The following is a 21860-nucleotide window of genomic DNA, read 5'->3' as shown; positions in this document are numbered from 1 at the left end:
AAAGGAAGCAGAATTACAGCGGAGAAGGTGAAGTGTTTACATGCAGCAGAGACATTAAGGCTTATAAAATACAAGTCTTACCTTCGACTGTATTAATATTTCTTTATATCCAAAGCAGAGCAGATTTTCCAAAAGCAAAACAAACCTAAAAAAGATAAAACACTCAAATAGACGCAGGTGTTTTCTGTGTCTCTGACTCAGGTAACTCAGTCTAAATATATCCTCTGCTTACTGATGATGTCCACGCAGGTGAAAGACCTGTGGCGAGGGGATCGGAAATCTGATGAGTTCTTTTCCTCAGTGGGTGTGGTCACTCAGGGAGGATACAGGTGACAGCAGCTGAATGTTGTCCTGCTACAGGTGTAGATAGAGAGTGGCAGCTCTGCAGGTACACTGTGACACAGATTCACAGCACAGGATCCTCAGGGATTTAGAGGTTTGAAAAGATGTACAGTGTCTCTACAGTACACCTGTCAGACTGTGAAAAGACCAGAAATAATCCTCAACACCTGAGATGGGAGAGTCACAGGTGAAGTAATATGTTGCGCGGGATTGGTAGAGATGTAGTCGCAACCTTATAGCCAGGGGGCGGGCTCATAAGTTTGTAATGGGGGGGGGGGGGGGGGGCAGACAGATTCAGAGAAGTTGTGCACGTTTGTGTCAAGACTCAGATTTAAAGCCTCGATTATTGGCAAAAATAAACTGTGTACTATTAATAGTTACCCTGTCATGAAATCAATAAACCACTGATCCAAAGAGCCTTCAGCTTCAGCAAGGAAAGATTATTAGACAATGGGCTCCTGGACACAGACATGATGAAGACCCCCCACCCATCCTACAGAGGACCAAATCCCCCATCCCATGTTTGTAGTTTTATGTCTCTTAATTGTCATTTTGAGTCTCTTTGTGGTCGTTTTGTGTCACGTTAAAGATTATTTAGAGATTGTTTTCGGCATCTTTCTTTTGTTTGGACAGTCACTGCAGAGATCGACAGGAGGTATGGGGGGGGGGGGGGGGGCTGACAGGAGGGAATCAAACTGTGGATGCTGTTATGTGGTTTGTGCATTAACCATTGCGTTGCCCCATTTTGTGTGTCTTTGTGTTGGTTCTTTGTCTCTTAGTCGTTGCTTGTTAACATTTCTTCCTATTCAGTCACTTCATACAGAGGTTTTGATATCAACAAGCCGACTGTCTATCACCTTGTTACTCTGGTAGAGGGGCAACAGGGGTGGCAACAGATTCCTGGGGGCCCTTGACCATACCTGCTGTTCGATTGAGTTTGTCAAGGTGGTTTGTCGTCTCTAACAATGATGTCGTATTGTATGAAACACACACCAAATTATTCTCTGAGCAAACTCGTGTTCCGTTACACTGGCTTGAATTTCACTAAGAAAATCGATGTAAAAAGAATCACTGATTTAAACCCCTGCCCTCAATGTTTCCTTACATGTGTCTTGACCTTTCTAATTTATTTAAGATAAACACTAAGAGATATATTAATTACTTCGCCTGTTAACTTTTTGCCTTGGACATGTTATTTTAGTCTCAATACAAAGCCATCAACTGAGTTAAGACCCTGTTCACAGAAGTCATGTTTTGTGTTGGTAAATCTAGGTGTATTTTTTTTTTTACCAGCGCTTTTGTAGTAAAGGTAAAAAAATATTTATATAAATATATAAATATCTTTCCTCTCATTTAGAAAATGTGATAATGAGATGAATGATACTGATTGGTTGCTTAAAAACAATCACTTTTACTGTTGATGACTGAGAAACATTCGATCACATTCAGACCAGGTCCTCAAACCTAAACAACCACCTACTGTAGGTCGCTTGTCCCTTCCCTTTGATTCCACCCATGAGAGTTTACCGTCAGCAGGCTTATCGGACCTTCGTTGTCATGGTTGCAATAATAGACACATGGTTAAGCTTATGGAAAGGTCACGGTTTAGTTTAGGTTCAGGAACAAAAACTAGCTGGTTAGGTTTAGCAAAATATTGTGGACTGGGTTAAAATACATACTTCATTAATGTTATGTTGACCCCTCCATCCACCCAAGCGCTTCCTCCTTTGCTGCGGTCATATTTATCATGGCTGCTAGAGAATCACCTACAATAAAACATAACGATGGGTTGTTTACATAAAACTCATCAAATTAATTTTGACCACAATTGTCTTGTTATAAATTATAATAAGAATCAGAAATATAGACTGAAATGTTTGCAGATTTTTAAATCTACATAGTGATATTACTACAACAATAAATCATAACATCCTTCCTATATTACTATAAATCTCATTTATGTACAGAGGAAAATGCAACAGAATCCACTTTCTTTCACTGGTTACCCTGTTTGCATCAAGTCTCAGCTTGTTGCTGCTATCTGCTGTCGACTCTATTGTTCACCTCCCCTTCCTTTGTTCTTGTGGCTCCTGAAAGCTGCAGTGGCGCCGCACTGACCACCAGAGGGGAGTAGTGAACTTCAGTGAGGGCTGTCAGAGCCACTTCTCTTCATTGTTGTCCTGCAACTTCAACTGGTGATCAGTGTTTCTCTGAGTGGAGGAATGTGCTCATCTTTTTCTTTGTCCTGGAAGATGGAAAAGAAAATAGGTAAAAATAATGTAAAATAATGTTTATTTGTGATCACTGTGTTGCGATACTTTCAAGTCAGTGGTAAATTTAAGTTACATTTCAAAGCCAATCAGCAGTGGATTTTCTAAATAACTGTCAATTAATAACTGGCAGTTTTCCTGCGTCCTTACACCAGTGTTATGGCCGAATGCAGCAGTAAAAGGTTTCCATATCCTCCTTTGTTTCATCACTTGTTTCTTCCTGAGATTCTTCTTCACTCAAACCCATTTCCACTGAGCTGCAGGCGACAGAGAGAGAGAGAGAAAAAAAAACTCTTTGAGAAATGGCAGAGGCTCTCCGCCCAATGCCACCTTGTTGGGGAGTTGAGCACATCTCAGCTGAAGTCTTTCTCAGTAATATTACTTTAATGGCCTTATTGTGAGTTATGACAATCTCACCCACACCGTCATTAACCCACCGGTCCTTAATCTCAACGAGAGGAGCACCTGTCAGGCTATGTTAGCCATTAAACCCTTAATAATCTCTGCCTGGGTCCATGCGCGCGCACACACACACGCACACACACACACACACACTCACACTCTCTCTGTGGCCGCTGTGCGTGGAAAAAGAAATGATTAGACGGGCGCTTCTTCATCACCTCTGATGAAGGCAGCGACAGCCGCCGAGATCTCGGGTGAGATGGAGAAGGTAAAAAACACGGCCCCTTAATGAGGTCGGTTAGATTGAGTATTATCAGTGTCCCTCCAGGGCAGTTATACATCTACTGCTGCCGGGCTGTTGCCATTACATGTATACCTTGTGAATCCCATGTGAGCACTGATTCATCCTTTAACTTGATTTTAAGTTTGATATAATATCATCCCATGTGAGCTCAGCAGGTTTAATGGTCGTAATGCTCGTTAAAAGCTCTGTGAATTCTTGATGGAGTTTCTGTGACTCACAGTGATCAGTCTGGAAAAGAGGAATCATTTGAGTTCATTGCACCGCAGCTACAATTTTTTGTTTGCATATGAAAACCTCCTATAACTAAGTTTTTCGGGGGTTTTTTTTGGTTCACTGCACCTCATCTGTTTAGAAACTTTCCTTGACACTGAAGGAAAATGTTAGGGACATTTTTGATAAGCAGTGTAAAGTACAAATTATACCCTCAAATTACTAAACCTTTGATTTCATTTCTTAGAATTAGTGCCTTTCGATTTCCTCTTAATAATTATTATGCTGTAGAGAGAGAGGACATGAGGGAAGAGACATGCAACAAAGGTCTCCTGATGGAATTGAACTGGGGCCAGTGCGGTTCATGGTTGGTGCTGCCAGGGTGCCCCATACCTTTAAATGTTTAAAGGCCTTCACACACTGTTGGTGTATGATGTGCATCAAAACACACTCCGTCATTTTAAACTGTATAAGCCCAAACATCAATATGATGTGTGTCAACTAGTCAGAATCCACCATACGCTTCATCTCTCTACTTTGGTTCCCCAGATCTTCGCATTATGGAGACTTTAACTTGACTGCTGCACCAATGACTTGGCCAATGTTTCTTACATAGTAGTCATGCTCTTACATTGTGTAATCCCTGTAAAATCATGCTGTGCGGGTGGTAGTGGACGAAGCAGAGGACTTTAACACCAGACCAGGGTTCATGTCGTTCGTATCGTTGTTTGGTCTGGTTTAAAACATTGGTTTCAATTCAGTTCAATTTTATCTCTATAGAGCCATTTCATAACATACATTATCTCAAGGCTCTTTGCATGGTAACCCAACAGTTCCCACAATGAGCAGCACTTGGTGACAGTGGAGAGGAAAAACTCCCCTTTACCAGGAACAAAGCACCAACAGAACCGGACTCAAGATGGAGGCCTCACCGGCCTCGACCAGTTGGCTTCAGTCAGTGGGTCACTAGATGATTGCTGCTGCAGGAAATTAGCCAAAATCTAAGTTCTGATACACAAAATTATGTTTAGTCGTTTGACTTGTCAGCTGTCACCTTTAACACCCTAACATACCTAACTAAAACTTACTATGCACTTCTTCATTTGATCTCCTTGCACTTACTGAATACAGTAGATCTAGCAGTAACTACTTACACCAAGGTCTCCTTCTGCACTGAAGCTTTAGTGATGTCCTTCACTTGTGAGTCGCTTTGGATAAAAGTGTCTGCCAAAGGACTAAATGTAAATGTACCTTGTTTTTAAGCCAGAGGTTTCCAACCAAAGGGGTTAGAAAATTAGCATAAGTTCTGATAGACAAAACTGTGTTTAGTTGTTTGACTTTTCTCCTGAGAGTGGAAACTTCGTCTTCAATTGAACCTCTCACACCTTATATGCAACTTATCAGGAGGGGTTGTAATGAGATGCTGTGTCAGATTAAAGGGTCACCAGTAATAAACCACTGGGATCATGATTATGGTCTGAGAAAGACTGAAGTCTTGACTTAACCAACATCATGATCTTTCCCCAACCTTAAACAAGTGTTTTGAGTTTCCCCAGCATAACCATAGAAACTCTGATCATTCTTTCAAGGAAACCCATATGAAAAATTTTCAGTCTTGCAGACTCATTAAATATCAAAATTTTTTGCCCCTTTGTAGATAAGTTTATTAGAAATATTTCCTTATTGCTTATAAAAAAAACACAACTGGCATTATATTTCTTTCAAAACTTTATAGCAGATTATCAGTAAATTGATGTAATTTTTAGCAGGCAGTTCATCTTCATCACTTCTCTTGTGGAATTCCAGAGAACGAATGTGAGTGTAAAAATGACGAAATCTTCAAGGTCAGGTTCATGGTTCCGAGGAATGATTTACTCGACTGATCTGATGGTCTGATTCCTCAGTCTCCCCCTGAGCTGTGCAGGAGCCTCTCATATCCGCTTTATGTGCTGAACGTAGAAAACACGGCTGTTTTTCTTGGTTAGTTCCTGAAAAGTTGACAGATGAAAGGTTTTTCACCTGACAGCGATGATACACTGCCTATGTGTGTGTGTGTGTGTGTGTGTGTGTGTGTGTGTGTGTGTCATACATTTCCTGATGTGGACCACAGAGTTCATGACCCTGTGAACTATAAACCACCAGCACCGAGCCTCTTCACTTTGGGTTGGTGTAAACAGCCTCTGGTCAGATTGTGTGTCTTACAAAAGTGTGATGATGATGATGATGATGATGATGATGACGATGATGATGAGGGTGATGATGATGATGTATACTTGTACCTATCCTGACCTCTCCTCCCTGCACCCCCTGGGGCAGTATGTGTCTTTAATCTCCTGCGTTGTTCGAAAAATACGAGCTGATGAATCGCGGCGCTCTGACATCCAATGATGCCTTTTGTTCTCACAGTAACCATCGCCGCTCCCGATCTTTATGAGCCGCCTAATTATTTCCACATGGCAGATGATATTGAGAGACTCCATCTAAAAGAGCACAGCAGTCTCTGTGTTATTGTTCATAATCCATAATGTCGACGTAACAAATTGATAATTTCTTTCAAGCGAGGCCTGAAAATGTGGAGATTTAAACATTGTCAGTACAGACAGTGGTACCTCCGTGACCTCTATTGTGTCTCCTGCTCTTTAATTTATCACACACACACACACACGCGCACACACACACACACACACACACACACACACACACACACAAACACACACACACACACACACACACACACACAAGCATTGCATATTAATTCACAGCAATCCATTAGGCCATAGGAGGTCCGCGGTCTATAAATCAAAACTAAAGGGCCAGCTAATTGACTCACACACAAAGGAACAGGACGGCTATGAGGAAGATGGGAAGAAAAGGGGGGGTGGGGTGAGGGGGGGGGGGGGGGTCGAGGTAGAGGAGGAGGAGGATGAGGAGGAAGGGGTTAATGGGAGAGGAAGTGAAGGACAGGAAAAAGGAGGAAGAGAAAAGCAGCAGCAGTGTGGAGAAGTGTATCGCTGCTTGTGACCCATGTGCCTCCTTTGTTCTGTGACTGATGGTATTCAGCGGTGACACACATTGCTTATGAGCCCCCGTGGCCACGGGCTCGATCTCACCACCTATAGGGCCACTGAGCAGCAGTGGCGGCGGCAGCGGCGTATAGGGGCCAATTCTCACAGGGCTCTTAGCGGTGCTGCTAATTAGCTAAAAGGGGTCATTTGTATGCAGCCTCTCCGTCTCTTTATCTCCTGCTCTCACGCTCTTTCTTTGCCTCTCTCTTGGTCTCCGTCTCTTTCTCTCTCTCTCGGTTATCAATCCATTTCCCCCTTCGTCCTTATCTCAATTTGTCTCCGTGACTGTAATTGTATCTGGTCTAATAATTAGCGTAACTCAAGTCTAATAAGTTGGCTGTTAGCTCTAACAGATTAGAGTGCAGGAACTTTAATTTCCTCCTCCTCTCTGCCTCTGTGAGAACATTAACTCCTCCTAATCTCTTCAGTTTCTCTCCACTTTCTGCATCGGAGGAATTAACAAAATGTGAGGTTCATTTTTCTATTCGTTTTCTTTTTCTGCTCATTTAAGTTAGAGAGAGAGTTATAGAGACACAGTTCTTTCAGGCCCGGTCCGAGCGAGACTCCACTCTGACACGATGGGCAGGGATGTCGCTGCCACCACCAGTGAGTCCACAGCTGACACTGGTCATCTTTTACAGGCTCCAGACTCCATAGACATTACACACACATTACAGATTCACTATCAACACTATTTGTGACTTGCCAAATATCCTCACTCTGTTAATGGAAAACACAATCCGGGTTTGTGGGTTGGCTGTAATTTGGCACTCGTAATAAGTCGTTTATTATGGGTATTTGATGATGTTCAGTTGGCATTGGGCGTAGAGTGGGTGGTCCACTAATCAGAAGGTCGCTGGTTTGATTTCCTGGCCAGATACTGAAGCCCAAATTGCTCCTGATGGCTGCTCCATCAGTGTATGAGTGTGTGTATGAGTATGATGTATGAATGTGTGAGTGAATGGGTGAATGTCTGGCAAGTATTGCAAAGCGCTTTGAGTGATATTTAAGTGCAGTCCATTTAACATTCACCTGATAAACTTCCAATGAATTAATTCCAATCAAATGCGAAGTTAGCCTTAGCCAGAGTCGGTGCGCAGCGGATGATCTGAACATGCAAAAAATACATAAATAAAAAAATGGGCAATCTGAGTAGAGACAGGTAAATAGATATTTACTTGAATTAAATGGAGAAGTTCTCTTAAGGAAGTTCATCTGGAAATCAGCAAATTCTTGTAAAATCAATCTTAAAATCAGATTTACAGGAAATAATTAATTAAGTATACACATGTGAGTATTTTCCTGCCAAGATTTTATTGGCTAACACACTAAAATAAGTCTTGAAAAGTCCATGAGACAGAGTTTAGACCTTCATGTTGGCAATGAAATGACCCATGAACAGTTAAGTGAGTAAATACAATATGATAAAATATGACTGTAGATAAATAGTGTGAGCTGCGACTCTTTTGTTGTGTGTGTTCTGTGCAGCTGTAGTTTGGTTCAGATCTGATTTTCCTTGGGTCAGTTTTGGACCTGGTCTCACCACCATCAGGTGCATTATGGGTCTCTTTTTTTTCTGAAAATGAATTACTGTGTGTCCCATGTCCAAAATCTTTGACCTATGAAGACGTCTTTTCTTCTTCTCCCACTTTCTCCTACTTATTTGTTTGCTTTCCCTCCTTTCCTCCTTCGCTTTCCTTCATTTCACTTCCTCCTTTCCTTTTTCCTCACACACACACACATACACACACACACACACACACACACCCACTCTCTGCCCCCCTCTCTGTTCTCCACCTTGTGTAGGGGATTGATGGAGATATGGGAGGCTGTCATGCAGTAAATAGCATGGACATTGGCTCCCTGCCACGAGATGGGAATCAAGCCTGCTTCTCGTGCTCTTAACGCTTCCCCTCTCCTCTCGGCTTCTCCCCTCTAATTCTCCTCTTCCTCCCACCTCTTCCTCGTCACCTGTAAAAAAAAAAAAAAAAAAAACGTTAAGTAGGGAGTGTGCAGGGCAGCGAAGCCACCCAGAAACCTCCCCGCTATCCCTCACCCTGATGCATGAGCCAATCTGCCTTCCCTAACAAAAGCTTTGCCAACACATCACTCCTTGTCCTCCCTGAAACACGTCTCTTGCTCCTTCCTCCTCCTCTGTTAATCTAACTCTCCCTTTCTTTTGTCTCCTTCTCCTCCTCTCTGTTTCTTTGTGTCGCCTGCTGAATGACTTATTTCCCAGCGTTGTTACATCAGGCATGCAAAGTGTCTCATTGCGGCATCATGGACAATGAGCCCCTCTGGCTCGTGAAAGGTTAATGCTTTGGATGATTGTAAATTGTTTGGCTATTTCAAGAGGCTGCGAAAGGGATAACTCAACCATAAAATTTGATCGGCTACCTCCCTCCTCTTCCTCCTCCACCTTTCTCATCTGCAGCATCCCCCCTGTCACTTCCCTCAATCATTCTAATTTTGCTTCTTTCTGTCTTTGGAGTCCATTTTCTCTCTCTCCACCTTCACCTTCGCCATTCACTTCATCTTCATTTTTCCATTTTCCACTTTTGTTACCCAAACAAGTTCAAAGGAGATGAGACTGAATTCTCGTCTCTGTGGCGTCCTCCATGGCCTTGTCCCACATTAAGGGAGGATTTCTGGAGAAATTGCCCGCTCGCTCTTTAATACCTTTGACCACGATTTATGGCATGGGACTACAGCGGGGAGTCACTCTGGTTTGTCTAAGAAGAGCAGAACGACTTGCACTGCTCACATGGTTATCATTAGACCCAGCTGGAGCAGACAGCGTCCCCATGTCGCCCTCCATAAAGCAATGACCCCCTCAACTCTTTGAACGATAAAGGCTGGCGTCTGAGTGGCTCAGTGGGCTGAGTCTCGATTCTGTTTCCCTTCACCGTGTGGTTTGAACCGGAGTTATACTGGGTTCTGATCTGACACCTCTGTGGTTTAAGTTTGAGCTTCGGCAACTCAAACTCCTTACTGTAGATCCTAGGATCTAAGTGCCAACACAAGAAGTAAGGGTGTGGAGGTCGGTGTGATGGATGTTTGTGTAAGGTGTAGTTTGGGTTATTTAATGTGGGGTTGTATGAGGTTCTTATCTATAGTCAGTGTATCACCTGCAGTAGATTCCGATCTGCGCCGCACTCCCAGTTCAGAGAAGCAGCAGAAGCACCAACACAGAAGATGAGTGATGAGCCGCTGTGGTCACGGTCAGCAGAGAAACGTGTTTCAGCCACTTAAAAAATGCCCAAAGAAAAAAGCTGATATCAGTTGAAGTGTTCGCCTTATTTTGGATATTTTCACTGCTTTATCTGCTGTCAAACAGCCCTTTACTTTCCAACTACAGTTTGTGAACTGTTGAACTACTGTACTACTGCGCGCTATATTATTCTACATATAATATAGACAGATGGAGGAGACGATACGTTATTATGTTTCTGTGCACATTTGTTAGATTTTTTTTGTCACCATGAAACTGGGTGTTCACTGACCGACTGAGTTCATTTCAGCTGATGTGAATCCAGCTCATTAAAGCTTCTGTCCTCCGTGAAGGAACAATTAAATCTCTCCAGCCTTCAGGGGGCGAGCGCGTGAGACTCAAAACATATGTTTTGTTGGAGAATTCCTTCAAGCAATTACTACAGAATTAAATGCTCATTAATATTTAATTGCGTCATGGCTACAGTGTTAAAGACAGAAGTTGTATCATCTGTTTATTGTTATTAACAAATCACATGAAAAGACTAAAACCAATAATAAATGAAGACTAACAAGCGTAGCCTCGAGGCTGAATTACCAATTGGACAAAATGGGCAAAATGGGCAAAACAGGCAACTGCCCCAGGGGCTCTAAAAGTTTGTGGTCCACTGCATGTAAATTAGTTTATTTGATTAATGGCAACACTAAAGAACAATATCAACTAAGACGAGTGAATTATCACCCAATGTTTTGGTCCTGCTTTTAAGCTAGTTCTGTCTAAATCTGGTTTTAAGACTTTTATCTTTTCAGTTTATATTGTGCTCACATGGTACAAATTTCAAAATAAAGTGACACATGGAAAAAACACTTGATTGTATAAAAATCTCAATGTAAGAGAGAAGAGCTGTGGTTTCATTCGAAGGCTGCTTCACTGGTCTAAAGAAACAAGACTCAGTAATAGACTGGTAGAGATGGATATTACTGTTACAGTGTGTTTCTCATGTAGAGAATATCGCAGCCGGCTGTCACATGGGAACATCACCCTACAGTATAAACAGCCTCAGGGCAGATAATCACCCACCTAACACTGCCGCTCACCACACTATCAGTTCAGAGGTGTAGGACACTGCAACACAGTGAACACACACGTGTCGACACACACAGGCTGCACATGAACACAAAGGAAACACAATCTATTATATTATGACAATAGAAGAGAAACACAGTGATCTGAAGACTTGATCTACTAAATAAAAATAAAGTTAGAGTTAAATGAAACAGTCTCAAATAGAGACAATAGATACATTACATTAGATATCACACATATTCATTACATTCATATCTGTGTCTTATGAGTTATGTTGTAGCTCCTCATTTCACACTGGTAGAGCCCAGAGCAGCGTGGCCTAGAATTTTGTTTATATTGGATGAATATGCCAGACATAATTTGTGTCAAATGTAATTTCTGCACCAGTGGAGGAAGCAATGTGACATTTACAATATGTAGCATGACAAAAAAGTAACAGCAATGTGTATGCAATTGATCCTGTTTTTCTTGACGATTGAACATCCTTGTGTTCACAGCTAATTAGCAACTGTTTTATATGCTAACGAGTAGCCTAACTAATAAACTCTCAGCTAGCTTACATAATACTCTCTTGTTAGCACCGGAAAGATTTCATTTTTCATCACTACTTGCTAAAGGAAGGTGGTTTCAGGTTTTAAAAGCATCTAAGCATCTCTGGGAGCATCTTAGCACCCTGCAGCACTAAATAAATTGGGACATAACTGTGGATTAAAAATAGTGAGTAAGATTTTCTAATCAATTTAATAAGACACAGCCAGTGCAAGGATTCCAGGGTTAGAGAAATGTGCTCTTATTTTGTCTTGGAATAGGTGGTGATTTAAATTTGGTGACACAGCTAGTTGGTGAGCTCAAGAGCTAACAGGCTAACAGCCAGCCACAAATGCTGCCAAGCTAGCTGGACAATACGTTAACACATCCTCCTGTCATTATCATTTTGGGACTATCTGACTGATCCTAAAAGCACTGCTTAAATGGAGCATGGTGTTATGTTAAACAAAGCAGTGAAGTTACAGGTGAATTATAGCTACTTGGAAGGTCGTTCATTATACAATGACGTCTATTAGCTCACCTGGCAAACTCCATGTTTCCCATAATGGATTTACTTCAAGAGTAGCTTTTATTTATTTATTTTTGATTAGAAATTCAAAATAACAAGCTCTTTTTGATTCTGTTGCTTTAAACAAAAACATTCAAAACTGAAAAACAGAAACATGGACTTTTTAAAGCTCGTATTTTCCTCTTCTTCTGTGTTTTATTTGAAGGGTTGATCCATGAGAAGATATATTTGTGGTTTTAAGAACCAAAAGCTCAGTTTGTGAATACAGGCTGTGTGAGACCTGCTTTATAATCAAACATATGGTCATCTACCTTTACACATGGGACCTTTAATATGGCCATTTTATTTTCAACAGAACCGGTGGAGGACGATTTAACATTACAGATTGTTAGATCTGCAGAGCTGATACTGTTGAGTATCAGCTCCATATGCACAAACTGAAGGCACCTACTACTGCACTCTTGAGAGGATATTTACTCTCCAAGGTTATAAGCTCTTCACATTTTCCCTTTGGGGATTTATTTAGTAAATTCATGGAGCCCAAACTGACTGTGGAGCCAGATGCAGTCTGCTGTAGTTGTAATTACACAGCAGGGAGCCTGAAATGACATGACAAAATAGCTCTAACTGTCACACCGAATTTCAACATTTCTCCTCCAAATCCTTCACATTTCTGACCTTGGGAGTTGGAGAAGATTGGATCCACATGTGAAAAAAAAAAACTCCTGTAGGCGATCATTTATAACTACTGCCGGTTCTCATTCCAGATGTTTTTTTCCCCACATTTATTTTTTTTTTCTTTTTGGAAGTGGGATGCTGTTGGATGGAGAGGACGGTGAAGAAGCAGCAATATTTGGCTTCAAGATAAGTGCGACAAATTGGACAACCGGTAGCATCACGCACCTGTCGTACACATTTTCATATCCCTGCGCCTGACAGGGATTAATTGTCGTATCTAGGTAGTGTAGTTGCAGACAGAAATAAATACACAAAACTTCCTACTCTGAGAGCGAGGGCTCAGTTTATTGAAACACATGCATGCGACAAGTATACACTTACAAAGAAATACACACATACACACACGCACGCACACACACACACACACACACACACACGCACGCACACACACACACACACACACACACAAGATTTGATTTGTGCCCTCCAGAGTCTCTGAAGCCTTTGAAAAGCCACTAGAGGATGAAGCCACAACAAAGGGAGTTAAGAGGAGCCCCAGCAGCCCGCCGCTGGGCCTCAGAGAAAAAATAAAATATACACTGGCCAGCAGCAGAACCGCTATCTCAAATTAAAATTTCATCTCCTGCTCCAAGAAGTATATAAGTCTGTAAAATATATATATTTATGATTTATTGGACATACAGAGCTGGTTGAGGGCCGTTAATCATATGCCATATATATACCCGCCATATATAGAGCCATATAGTTGAAATATGAACGCCATAAAAAGGATGCAAGACGTATGGGAGAGTGGAAAAAACACGGACTGATGTGAGAGCTTGTCTTTGATTGCAGGGAGGGAGGAAGAGAGGGAGGGAGAGGAGGAAGGAGAGGAGAGGAATTGGCAGTGCATCTCTTTGTCTCTCCTCTCTGCTTTTTTTTCTCTCCTCCCTCCTGTGCAAGCCAGAACTGCCCTTGCAGGTTGTTTTTGTCGTGCGTCTTCTGCCCTCGCTCACCGATCGTCCCCTGTGCTGCCTCGGCTGCTCAACAGATGGCCAGTTGGCTCATTAACTTTAATAAATCTAACATCAATTAGACCGGAGGTAATTGGGATGCGGCGGAGGTGATTGCAAGGTAGTAACGGCAACTGCATACGAAAGCTCTCGCCCCTTAATGAATGGGCTCTCATCACGCGCGAGATGTGTGTGTGGCATTGAAGCATGGCAGTGCCAAGGATGGATGGATGGAGTGATAGAGGGATGGACAGATGATTGAAGGACAGAGGAGAGGATTCCTTTCTGACATGTTTTATCACATCAGCTGACCTTGATGCTCTCACACTCTCCATCTGTGCTCAGATATCTCCTCTTTGTTCTTCTGTTTCCCACTGGCTCCTGTCATTTACCCTCCAGATCCTTCTTGTCTCACTCCCTGTATCTTCAGACTCCTTTCCAACATATCTGTCCATCTCTGGTAACAAGCCTCTGCTCTTCACATAACAATGCATCTCTCTCGCTGCCCATTTTCTGCCTCTCGCTGTCTTTTTTTCCTTGAACTTTTTACTTCATTACTCCTCCCTGACCTTTGTTGTAGCTTTGAGAGATGAGTATCCCTTCATCGCCTTTGTGTGCATGTAATGTATGTGTGCATTTACACACTGTTGCATTGCTGTATATGCAACGTATACATTTTTTTTGTTTGTTTTTTGTCATACACGTCTTTGTCTGCCTTCACATGTGCGTGTCTGTGTTCGTATGTATGTATTAGCTGCATGGCCAAGCTATCTATGTATCTGTTGGAGGATTGTGCTGACTCAGCCAATCAGTGTCGCGTGTCTTCCTCAAGAAGCAGATGCACCTGCCAACCTGCCTGTAAATGTAGAAAGATTGTGTGTTTGTCCGAACACATACACAACATATGTCTCATTATGGACGCTTCAGTGCAGAACAGAACTTGTCTCGAAGAAGGTGAGAGCTCGATGCTGCCACCTTTAATCTGAACAGATTGTTTTGGTGTGGATCAAGCTGCCCTCGGTTCTGCAGGTTCTAGCCTGAACCGGAGGAACCAGGCCGTCTCTTCGTGTCTGCTGATCATAGCACATCCACTGAGCTGCTGTAGTGAGGGAAGGAAGCTCACAGCTCTGAGAAAAGAAAAAAGATGCTGCTGTTTCTTCACCTACACAGACAGATAGATTCGTACATTGCATACAGTCAATCAGCAGGCAGAGCAGGTCGTCCACTAAAAGCAAGGTTTGATCCCTAGCTCTTCCTGTCAACACGTCAAAGTGTCTTTCCATGAGCAAGACACTGAACAACACATTTCCCCCAGTGACAGTGTGTGTGTGTGTGAATGGGATGCAAACTGTAAAGCATTTTTAAAGCTGCGTTAAATTATTTTATTATGAGCTTATTTTTAATAAAACTGTGATGGTGCTATATTTAAATTTCTCTGCCACTGACCATGCCACCATGGTTTCCTCCCAGGAGTGGGTGGTGGTGGTAATTGTTGCTTGCCAAGAGCTTCAGCCATTGTTGTGTTTACAAGACAAATGGTGCTACGTCTTTGTCCTCTCATGCTGAACTTAGGGCAGACTGGATGCTACAGTGACTCGCTATCGTGAAGTAGATTTGGATGGGCCAGGGCTAGCTTAGCATGCTAACTGAAGTAGAGGAAAAGAAGCGATAGAAAAATAGAAGCAGAACAAGGCTTAAAATTGGTGTTGGTTCCCACCATTGGAGACAGAAGTAAACAGCTGTTAATGCTAAAGTTGGCTATGTAGTAATAGCAATCTCTTAAATATAACACCTTTAAAAGAGTAACAACACATGCTAACACCTGCAACAAAACATAGCAAGAGTCTCGAACTGCTTGATCTGCAACCCTCATTAGCTGGCTAATGCCTTCTGGCTAATGTTACTTTCAACAAGGTTGGACAATGACTCACTGTACATTCAGACCGAAAGCAGCGGCAACATCAATGGCACTGGGAGTCATTCATTTTCTATAAAAGCCAGCAGCTCTTTGTGGCGAGCAGCACTATGTCCTTTGGCGGATCTTAGCAACTTTATGGTAATAAGCTATGACGCTGCTCAGTAGCAACCATTCAGAGAACACAACCGTGTAAACTTTTGTTCCCTAGCTCAAGTGAGGAGAAATTTATAACTATGGTGGCAGGTACAGGAGCTTAAATAAAGAAAACAATGCATGGACAAAGTGTCTGACGTTGCAGGTTTCAGGTGAGTTGGTGAAGTGTAGCCTATAATACATTTTATGAAAACAGGAGGGAATCACATGCTAACTAGCGCCACAGCATCCAAAACTTTATTTCATCCATGTCAGAGCAACTACAAACTTATATAGCTTCCTCAGCGGGGCAGCCAGAGAGAATTTTTGTGCTCACCAATTTCGGTCTGAACATACGGTTATCTTTCACCTTGATTTTCTGAATAAGCAACAAAACACAACTCCACTGGGGAAAATTGCACTGCTAAGGTCAGGCTGTAGTTAGCTGTAGCACATTGCACAGCTTCACCGCTTATCTTCAAATGTCAACATCAGTAAGTGTAGATGCTAAATGGTTACAATTACCAGAGCAAGTGTTTTAGTGTCACTTATCATTTAGCACGTTAGCACTGGCCCTCCCCACTAGGGAGCACATAAAAGCTAAAGGAGCGTTTCTCCAAAAGAAGTTTTTTCTTTTTGTAGTTGGCCTTTTTGCTTCCATTTGTGAGTATTGAGAAGATATTATTTAAAATGTGCTTTGTTTTCAGTGGGCATATGAGCTAGCTAGCTAGCTACCTATCCTGCTAACTAGTAATGTAGCTAGCAAGTATCTAAGAGTTTGACTTGGCACCAAGCTAGAGGCATTACAGCAGAATTTATTGTTTTAATGTCTATATAAAGACACCTGGCAGTGCATTATGGATATCATACCATGCAACTTACAGTATCAGTGGCTCTGGGCTAATGAATGTTAATTTTAAACTAGTGTCTAACATTGATTGAATCGTTTTAGTTAACTTTTACATCTGTACACATCTGATTTCATCATATTACAGTGCTCAAATTAATCAAACAGATTTAAATCAACTTGTGGGCAGTATCTAAAAGTTTATGAGGCATTGAATCTGTGCTGAAATAACTTTGGGTCAAACGGTTACACACTCAAGCTTTTATCTTTTGGATTGTTATCGTCTGATCAAAGTCCTTTTGAAAAAGCACATCATCCTGTTTTCAGTAGAGCCTGAATATGGCACACTAGGGGGTGATTCGCTCAAATCTAAGACAGAGGATGGTGTGTAGGGAAATAGTCATTTTCCCTAAGCCTTCCTCTGTGTCCCATAACCTGTTCTAAATATGGGAACGCAGTAACCTTTCATCTATCTTTAAAGTCTCGCCACTGATGCACCTTTTTTTTTTTTTTGTCCTCCTGAGAGCGCAGCTGGTGCAGCAGGCGCAGCAAGCGAGCAGCGTCTTCTTGTCTTTGTGTAAATATCAGGGCCGGTCCCTCTGGGCTGCTGTATATGAGGATGGTCGGGGGGGTTTGTGTGTGTTGAGCATGGAGATGGGGGTGGGGGTGGAGGAAAAAGAGGAGTGGAGATGATAACCATTAACAAGGGACTAGCTGGGGTCATCCCTGATTTTATTAAACAAGGGGGAAATGGAATCAAGGTGGCAGGGGTCGCTTTCTTTGTTCAGGAAACTTATATGGATCCTATGGAGAGCTGAACCCCCCCCCCATAGTGAGCTTCTGTTCTACCAGCTTCACTTACTCCATGGGTTTTCTCTTTCCTCTGTCTCTCTAAAGACAAATGTCTTGTGGCTTTTCTCTGCGTTTTCTAAGATAAGTGAGCATCTATCACTTCACTAGACAGGAAAATGTGGACACAGTTTAATCAGGTCAAAGTAGCAGTCCGAGCCATTGTGTTCCACATCTCATCCTGCCGGTGACTCAAATAGGTCTGGTGTTTTGTCTGCCTTGTGTTCACTGCTCTGTATGAATGATTGGCAGCAAACATAGTGACTGCACAGTCTCATATTCAATAATGAGAAACGGTAATATACTGTTATTGGTTACCTGGATGTAACTCCTCTTGTGTGTAGCCCACTGTCAAATTGCTCTGTATCACAAAGTAAATGAAGGACACCATTACTGTGGGGAATGTAATTAAAACATGTCACATGATGACCATATACTGTATAACATCTACTGTTGCGACATCCGCTGGTGAAATATCTACAGCTCTACTCTTTGCATCGACTGTAAATCCAACTTAAGACTTTATCCTGCACCAGAGTCAGAAAAGAGGCAACAGACAATTTTCACAGATGGAAACAAGTGTGAATAATTTAAGGTCAACTCACACGTTTATCTTAAATCTATTTCTGCAGAAACAAAGCATCAGCTGCTCCCAGCAACTGCGAACATGTTTTCAATCATTCATGAAACTGATTTTACTTTCTTATTCTCATCACATATAACAATGATCCTTCTCAAACGTGGATATTGTTTGTAATATATAGTTTGGCCAAAAGTATGTGGACACCCCCAAAAAACTGATATTGTCAGGCTCAGTGAGAGGAGCCTCTGATCAAACAAAAATCTGTGTGACTGACGTCCGTTAACGTTTGTCTGTTATTTAACTATGTGGTGTGTGTGTGTGTGTGTGTGTGTGTGTGTGTGTATGTGTGTGTGTGTGTGTGTGTGTGTGTTTGTGTATGTGTGTGTTTGTGTGTGTGTGTGTGTGTAAGACATCCACTTGGGAAAATACTGATGCTTTAAAGTGCTCATATTACATAAGTGGCCAGAACAATGAGCAGCTCAGTCAGCTGAGAGGGATGAATCACTGCAACAGAGACAAAGGCCTGCAGAGACACACACACACACACACACACACACACACACACACACACACACAGATATTAAAAGTCAGCATACTGAAGCTAAATTTAAAAAAAGGAATTAAGAAATATCAAATGAAACCAAACCAAAACTTTTTTCAAGATAAAAACCAAACTGAGCTGGAAACCAGGTCATTCAAAGACAAGACATTATTAGAACTTTATTTAACTTGTGTGGCAACTAAAACACACAAAATAAATATAAGTAAAAGTGTAAAGAAACCCTGGACTGGGATATCTACTGACGTATTTTATGTTATTGAAATAAAACTAACTAAAAATGTCTTAAGCTTGTGTGAACCACAGACTTCAAGAGGAGGGAACAGGAAGTGCAAAAAAAAACATGTAAGTCATTTCCGGGTTATAGGACTCCTTCCTGTGGTACTCTATAGTTAAGTTAGTAACATTTCACAGAAACCTAAAATTTCAGAAGTGTTAGAGGAAATGTCTGGGGGTTGCCAAAGTCAGCAGGACACATCCTCTTGGAACCATGAATGTTTTGGTCCACTCCATCAAGTCGAAGTTGAGACATCGAACTGTATGGGTGAAAACGTTGACCTCCTGGTGAGGCCACAAGAAACACATTTTGCCACCAACAGTCAGTAACATTGATACTTGCACCTGTGTCACCACAACCCTGTGGGATTATTCTGTTTTATATCAAACCTTAGGAATAATACCAGAGAAGATATGTCGTCTCTCTGATATTAAACCCCTCCACCTGTGTCTTCTCCACAGCTGACTGCTCTACAGGACGATTCACAGCTTAGCGTCAACACACAATGTTTAGTTTGCTGACCCACAAATTATCTGTTTGTTTTTGGTCATGAGGCCCCCCCCCCCATGGGAACACGGACCCTGGAGGGCTGTTAGGCCATTTTTCCGTCGTCATCTCGTGAAAGGAACCAAGTTTTACTGCTTGGTGTCGTTGTGTGTATCCCCCCGTGAGTTCTGCAGGGCTGGATCAGATGGGGTCTGATTCAATGAGGAAACCTCAGAGGGGATGGAAAAGGCCACTAAAGAGGAGACGGAGAGAACCAGGGGGAGGGAGATGAAAAGAGCTGAAGGAAGAATAAAGACAGCATCTGTTAGACAGGTAGATCCTGGTATGTCTCCAGAGAGAGAGATTCCCTGACAGTGTTGATCCAGCCTCTGTGTGTGTGTTTGTGTGTCTCTGTGTGTGTGTATAAGAGAGAGTGACATGGATAATGAGAGTCAACCTTCACATTGTTCTTTAATTCACCAGATATTCCCATACACATACGATACATACGATACATCCACACCTCCACGGGGATGTTAACGCTACCGGAGACGAGTGACTCTCAGGAGGTTCAGCATGTTCAACATGTTCAACTGTCTGTTTATAGCAGAGTATTCTGTCAAAAATATGCTTCTTTCTCCTGGGACAAAAAATAGTTTATATGTGTGTGTGTGTGTGTGTCCCCTCCTCCAAACTTCTCTGATGCTGACTTTTGTGACTAGATATTGAAGTCAGACCTATTAACATTATTTATTTAACATTGGCACTTTACAATAATATTGTCTGGCATCCATAGGAACGACGCCGCCATTTTCTTCCTCCAAATGATAAAATAAAATGTTCAGATAATTCGGCTGAAATTTATCTAAATTTTTAAGTGCTTGAAGATCACTAAAGTGTATGTCATGTAGAGAGCTAATTAAAACAAATGAGCCACATTGGACATTGGAAACATTGGAAACATCCAGTCGGATGTTTCCAATGTGGCTTCATTTGCTTGCATATAGTCAGACTAATGTTTGATCATGTGATCACAGTCAACTCATCTATGTAACCTTGCCACCATAGGAACAGAGGTTACATAACCATAGAAACGAGCTACAACTTAACGGTGCGCTGATACTTAAACCAAAAGCACTACACCTCTGCCGGTGTCGGTGAAAAACATCCTCTGACCAAACACTTCAAAAAGTCTCACTCGCTCTAAACATAAAATATCCTCATTTTAGAAAAGAAATTCAAAAATTTGTCCCCTTTGTTGAAAATGTCTTTATAGATGAAACTACACGTCAGATTTTTAATCCGACTTGTGTGAAATAAATGACATTAAATGTCTTACTTTTCCCTGATTGTCCTCCTGATTTTATAAAACATCCTTGTTTCCAAAGTACAGTTCAGTCACACAGTCACACACACACACACACACACACACACACACACGCATCACCTCTTCTCGTCTCAGTGCTGGTGAAATAATCAGTATGTTACACAGCAGAGTCATTAACATGGATAGATTGCAAGAACAAACAATTTGAATGTGACGGAGAGAGAGCGAGGAGCCTCAGGGTGTGTGTGTGTGTGTGTGTGTGTGTGTGTGTGTGTGTGTGTGTGTGTGTGTGTGTGTTTCTGGATGGTTGACCTATCAAGAGGATGTACCAGTTGTACCACTGTGTGTGTTCATGCATACGTGTGTGTGTGTGTGTGTATGTGTGTGTGTGTGTGTGTGTGTGTGTGTGTGTGTGTTTGTCAGTGTTAATACATACCAACAGAGACCCCCCCCCACCTCTCTGTCCCATCACAGAAACACAACCTGCCTATTTGCATGCTCACTGACTGTAAAATTACCGACTCCCACTGAATCAACTCTTAACCAAACACGTCTAATGGTTTCACATTAGAACCTGATTGTTGAGGAGCTTTTTTTAAATTTTTTTATCTCACGTGGAGTTTAGTTCAGGGATGTGGGGCTTCATGGAGGAGAGTGTGTTTGTTTTATTTTATTATAGAAACCTGAGACAGAGTAGGTGACAGATGGAGGTTTTGTGTGGACATGTGTGTCTTTGTTCATGTTTGCGTTTCATGCAGAGATATTTGGACTCATGCAATCCCTCAGAAGTCTTCACCTTTGCAGCTTCTCTTTTCATTTCAATGCAACAGCTGGAACAAAGAAAACCAGTTCGCGCAAGCAGACTGTAAAGCGAGCAGGGGGGGTGTAATTCTCCAAAGCGCCGCTAGGGGACACTGTAGGACATTTTTCTGAGGAGCACAAAGGAGGAGAAGCTCAGAGAAGTACAGTATGGAGCCTATAGGATGTAGAGAGAACAAAAGAAAAGCAGAGGTGTTCAAACTCTTCTCTTCCTTCTGCTTTCACAGCACATTATGTCTCTTTGTGGAGAAAACATCTTCTCAAGAGCGGAGACAAACTTCTAACTTTGATGTCGTTCCGTGGGTTTGCAAGGATCGTCAGACAAAAGGCCAACCTTGTGCCTGTGCTGGATGTATGGAAAAGGCACAATAACTACAAAATAAATGAATAAATAAATAGATAAGCGACTGTCGCCACGTTCTCTC

General features: G+C 42.0%; 1 protein-coding gene across 1 annotated transcript in view; it reads left to right on the top strand.

Moving 5' to 3' along the window:
* pomgnt1 (protein O-linked mannose N-acetylglucosaminyltransferase 1 (beta 1,2-)) overlaps positions 1–21860 on the top strand; it is a 115666-nt gene that overhangs the window by 41632 nt on the left and 52174 nt on the right. The window lies entirely within an intron of this gene.

The sequence above is a fragment of the Seriola aureovittata genome, chromosome 6, assembly GCF_021018895.1.
Source record: "Seriola aureovittata isolate HTS-2021-v1 ecotype China chromosome 6, ASM2101889v1, whole genome shotgun sequence".
Lineage (NCBI taxonomy): Eukaryota > Metazoa > Chordata > Actinopteri > Carangiformes > Carangidae > Seriola > Seriola aureovittata.
The sequence above is the reverse complement of the archived record's forward strand: the minus strand, read 5'-3'. Positions and strand labels throughout refer to the sequence as shown.